This window comes from Chaetura pelagica, unplaced genomic scaffold (assembly GCF_000747805.2).
Source record: "Chaetura pelagica isolate M959 unplaced genomic scaffold, ChaPel_1.0 scaffold387, whole genome shotgun sequence".
NCBI classification, from domain to species: Eukaryota; Metazoa; Chordata; class Aves; order Apodiformes; family Apodidae; genus Chaetura; species Chaetura pelagica.
This window is the reverse complement of record NW_009954101.1, coordinates 2143583-2149582: the sequence shown is the minus strand read 5'-3', so window position 1 is coordinate 2149582 and position 6000 is coordinate 2143583.

Genomic DNA, 6000 nt, shown 5'->3' with positions numbered 1-6000 from the left:
GGCCGTGGGAGAAGGGCCCGGCCACCCGCAGCATCGCCCCCGCCTGCGCTCCTGGGGGCCGCGGGAAGCCGGGCAGCTCCTCCGGAAGGGGCGCTCTCCCTCCCCCACCTCGTCCTTGCCCAACAGCCCGGGGGGGCGAGAGCGCAGCGCTGCATCACCCCGGAGCCTCCCCGCTGGTCCCCGGTCACGGAGGCTGGCTGCACGGAGAAAAATACGTACCCTCCCAAAGAGCTCTCGAAAAAAAGAAAACTCTTTTACTGGCGGGCTTGTTGCAAAATTCCTGTCGAAGGAGGCAACGACAGTGCCTGTTTCTGGTGAAATAAGTCATAGTTGGGAGGTGACACTCTCACACCTCTGCACGGTAACCGTTTTGGACTTTGCTGCTGTAAGGAAGCTATAGGAAGGACAGTGTTTTGTAAAAGTGCCACCAGACTGGTGAAAGGCTCTTAGACGTCTCTGCCCACCCTTATATTCCACTTTGCAAACACAGTGATCAGTAGACCCTATTCTGGTCGAGAAGTAAAGGTTGTGCATCTCATCAGATAGAATGAAAAGGCACGTGAACCAGAGTAGCTTTTATGAGTACAATGCCTGGCTCTTTCTCAGAAATAGAAGCCAGCACTTCTTTTGAATGCACACTTCCCCTGGTGTTATTCAGAGATCAGTCTGTGGAGCAAAAGCAAGAGATTACTAGGTATCACTCACCTCTGGTGTTTTTTAATCCAACTGCAAAAAGATGTAACATTCAAATAAAAGGAATTGGTTTAGGTATTTCTACCTCCCACTAGCTATGAACATCAAGGAGAAGGCAAGCAGCCAAGTCCATAGAGGGTTACCCTGCATGGTTGCAACTGACTTTGATGCAGTAAATGCTTCTGAGTTTTGGCAGGTAGAGATGCTCTAACCTAGCAAAGCAGGAGGAGAAAAGCAGAAACCTCTTCCAGAGTGGTATGTCTGCACGTGGTAAGAAACTCACTTGGTGCCAAACAGTTTGTCTGCGGGAAACGTGTGGGCTTGGGATATGAAGACACGGGGGCTGACAGCACCTCTTACTGCCTTCAGTTAGGTATGATTATCTTTCCACTTCTTGCCACTATAAAACCTGTGGTGTTTGGCCAAAATAATTTGCTAGTGGGCATACATTGTAACTTCTTTTTATCCATCTGTCTCACAGACCTTTTAAGTAATTTCATGCAGGCCATGTTCGAGAAGAGCCCACCTATGTCTTTCCTCTCAACTTTCCACAAGTTTCATGGTAGGGTTTTTTTTTCACCTCACCAAAGCAAAAGATCTTCCAACATTGACTTTTAAAAGCATTCCTGGTGAGACACTGGAATGGGTTGCTCATGGAATTATGGAAGGCCCATCCCTGGAAGTGTTCAAGGGCAAGTTGGACAGGGCTCTGAGCAACCTAATATAGTGGGAGATGTCCCTGCCAATGCAGGGTGTTTGGATCTAGGTGATCTTTCAGAGCTTTTCTAGCCCAAAACATTCCATGATTCTATGATTGTTGCTTAACTGTTTCTGTATGAGCAATAACATCATATGATTTTTGAAGCTAGCTAAGTCATACAGTCTGAATTTCCAAACTCCTGTCATCACTAAGTTAGGAAGAAAGCAACCCACAAGTTGTTGAGTAAGTTTTAAGTAATATGTCTGAATACTATTCCTCAATAATTGTATGAACAGGAAAAGAGAAAAAATAAATACTAAAAGCTGTCAATGAAATTATCCTTGCAGAAGTCAGCGCCTATCCAGTCTATAGTTAGAGAAAAAAGTCTATTTTCTGAGAGAACTTAAGGAGACTTTATAACAGTATACTGTACATATCTATACATAACATGGTTTAAATAGAGAGGGATGCTTTCTGCTGTATTTCTTTATAAATCAACATTGTCATAAAATTACTACGAAATTTGCTCTAGACCCCTTAAGTTTTATCCAGCCTAACTGAGCATCCATGCTAAATATTTTTACTTGCTTACTTACATGCTAAATATTCTGCTAAGTATTTTCACTCAAAGAAGGGAATATTTATTCCTATTGTATCTCATCAGTTAGTTTTAAGACATAACAAGACTTAACCCATAATTCTGTGATTATCCAACTTCCTTAATTGTGTGACCCCATTTGGAGAATTCCCTAATTTTTGAAGATACAAATCGTGTCCACTTCACAAATCACTTCACTTCCGTAGTGACATTCTATTAAGAGCTGTGCAGGATTATATAGTGGCTGATATTTTGTATTCATCCAAGTATCTACTGCTTATCCATGAAAAAAACCTGACAGCTCTTCTAAGTCCTGAGTAAAGTTCATTGTCCTATTGGTCTTGAACGCAATTTTATTTCTTTAAATATGTGTTTTACCTTGCTAAACCATATCTCAGTTAACTAATAGGTACTGTTTCATCGCAAAGTTATGTACTAGCTGTTCTAGTTCTGCCGTCACTGCAAGTAAATGTTCTTTATCAGGGTCTTATCAGTTATTCTTTTTGAAGTCTTTCTGTCTGTGCCTTCACCAATCCTGAAGTGGCTAATCAGGGAAAAGAGGAGCAACTCCTTACTGTAAATGTGACCTCTGTAGGCTGTAGTGAAGATATAGGAGATGCACAAGACACCTCACCAGAAATCTTGGGGAAGAAAGCTATTTTGGAAATAAAAGATTAAGACCTTCAAAGTGCAGTTCACTGATCTTCCACTAATGCTTTTTAATCCACAAAAAAGCACCCAAACAAAAACAAAGCACATCATCAAGTGAATATGTAGTGAAGTGATGTGGCAGTCGACCATACCATTGCCAGCTGTGATGTCATTAAAGTACACAGGTTGAGTAAGCCTTGGACTGATCAGTAATTGGGAAAGACATCACTCAGGAATATCTCTTAAGATGCTGAAAAATCTTTTTTTCGTGATTCAGTAAATGGCACTTTTCCTTTTGGAAAAAATACCCTGTATCTCAGAACAGTGTTACAAGTAGAATAAACTAAATGCACACACACGAAGCACTTATTTTATCACGCAGTTTGATTTATGCTATTTATTTTATGTGTGGAGTCCAAAAGAGAGTCAGAAACTACACAGGAAATCATCAATAATCATAAAATGCATATGGATCACTAAAACATTTTTTAATAAGAATCAGCCAGACCAGTCTTATCAGAAATACAGAAATGCAATTAATTAAAACTTAATTACTTCTCTGTTATTAAAAAAATCAAAGCAAAACAAAATAATATTTTTAAAGCCCCAAAATGATTACTTATTTCCTAGGGGCTGATGCAGTACAATAAAAGAGAACTTTTACACTTACTCTTGTATTATAGTAAAAACTAAATGAGTACTTTACAAATTGTGTATGTCGTTAGTGTTTCAGATAGATTAATTAAAAATTGTTTTGCTATTGCCTGTTGAAGGTATTTTGTTTGAGATTTGTGCTATTTATCAAAGGTAAAAATTGAATTGAGTCTTCAAGTTCAAATAAAACATTTTCTAATATGAAAATTCTGATTTATTTTCAAAATTTTCAAATTTTTCAAAAAAATGAAGAATTTACAAAGCAAAAAGATACCTACATAAACTATCCAGTTTGGGGAAAGATTAAAAAAACCCTGTATTTTATTTTCTACCCCTTTTGAAATTTTCCGTAAAGGAAATATTCCAGAAACAAGATGGGGAAGCACTGAAACAGAAAGCCTTTATTCTTCATCCCAAATGAAATTGTGGAAGAAAGCTTAATTCAATTGCCACAAGCTTGCTTATTAGACAAATATTAATTAAAATATTAATTGAAATCCTCAAAATTAATAATAAGTTAAATTAAAACAATGGGTTAAGCTATAGTACAGTGTCACTAACTTACACTCTATGTATTTGTTAAACACAGGTTTTTGTGTTTTATCTTTTCCATCCTCCAAGTATAGTGGGCTAATCTCTTTCCAAAATGTTCCAATATTTAACTGAAAATTATGGTCTTTTCTTAATCCTTAATCAGTTCTGAGACAATGATGCTGAAGAAGTCATGCTGGCTGCTTACACTGCAACATATAGAGTTGTAGTTCATCTGGGTAGAAGCTGAAAGACTCTTGGAAAAAATTAAAAGCCGTTTCTGAATTATGGTATAATTAAATGTCATTGTGTCCACTTCTCTAAAATCAAGTTATTCCCTTAAAAAGAACTCCTGATCTCATTGAGTAAACTACACATTTCTGAATATAGTTGGCTCGTTTCTAAGTAGTAAACATAAAGGAAATCCAGATTAAAGCAAAGTAAGCCTTTGCAACAAATTCTTGTCTTACTTCTCCAAAGTTTTTCTTCTTACTATTCACTTAAAATCAGGCACACCTTATTTATAATATGAAACTAGTCATAGAAACCTGATGAAGTTCAACAAGGTGAAGTGTAGAGTCTTGCATTTGGGGAAGAGAAACACCATGTACCAGTATAGGTTGAGGGCTGACCTGCTGGAGAGCAGTGTAGGAGAAAGGGACGTGGGGGTTCTGGTAGACAGGAGGATGACCATGAGCCAGCAATGTGCCCTTGTGGCCAAGAAAGCCAATGGCATCCTGGGGTGCATTAGAAAGGGTGTGGTTAGTCCGTCAAGAGAGGTTCTCCTCCCCCTCTATTCTGCATTAGTGAGGCCGTATCTGGAGAATTGTGTCCAGTTCTGGGCCCCTCAGTTCAAGAAGGACAGGGAACTGCTTGAAAGAGTCCAGCGCAGAGCCACAAAGATGATGAAGGGAGTGGAACATCTCCCTGATGAGGAAAGGCTGAGGGAGCTGGGTCTCTTTAGCTTGGAGAAAAGGAGACTGAGGGGTGACCTCATCAATGTTTACAAATATGTAAGGGGTGAGTGTCAGGGAGATGGAGTTAGGCTTTTCTCAGTGATGACCAGTGATAGGACAAGGGGTAATGGGTGCAAATTGAAGCATAGGAGGTTCACGGTGAATATCTGAAAAAATGTTCTTACTGTAAGAGTGACAGAGCACTGGGACAGGCTGCCCAGAGAGGTTGTGGAGTCTCCTTCACTGGAGACATTCAAAACCCACCTGGACACGTTCCTGTGTGGTGTGCTCTGGGTGATCCTGCTCTGGCAGGGGGGTTGGACTAGATGATCTTTCGAGGTCCCTTCCAACCCCTAGGATTCTATGATTCTATGATATTGTGCCTTCAGTCAAGTGCACAATCTACACGTTTCTCATAGGGATTTACATATTGGAAAAGATGGTACAGAGACATTTATTTGTAGATCAGAACCCCAAGCATTGGGCTAAGCTTTTAAGAAACTGCTCAGAAAGCTCAGAGTTTGATATTCTCCTTTAGAAGTAAAAGTATAACAAAGTTTTATGGAATCGAAATCTATTTTCATTGCATGTTATTTGTAATATATACAATCAGAGGAACAATAGAAGTTACATATTTTATCTGGCAAATCCTTTGTTGAGTGATGTGGAAATAAATTATCTAGCTTTTTTGGGCTAGTTTAAAAAAGATATTCAATAATTAGTCTACTAAATAGGAATAAAATGTCTCCCATCCATAACTCATATTCAGTTCTATCAATCTGCTCAGGATGGAGTGCCACATTGGTTAACATAGATCAAAGAAAAGTCTGTGTAATGTCTTTGTAATGGAATGCCAGCTCCCAAGATGTATTACAGCTTCACAGGGAAATAAGAAATACTACCTAGCAGTATGATAAACTTACTGAAACTAAGTCCTCTTTGAACCACCTGAGTTCTGTCAGGCTTCCTTGGTGACCTGTAAAACAACCATACTAAATGAACCATCTTCTGTCCACAATATTCCCCAGGCGGTAAACTGCATTGGACTTTTTTTTTTTCCTGTCAAATTTTAATAAACTATTTCTGAAAAAAATGTCAAAAGCTCTAAAAAATACACAAGAGAAAGAATTTAAATTTCTGCAAATTAGTTTATCAGTATCTAGATAAAGAAATGGAGCATCTTACTAAAAAATGTGTCAGTTATATCTCTGACATGT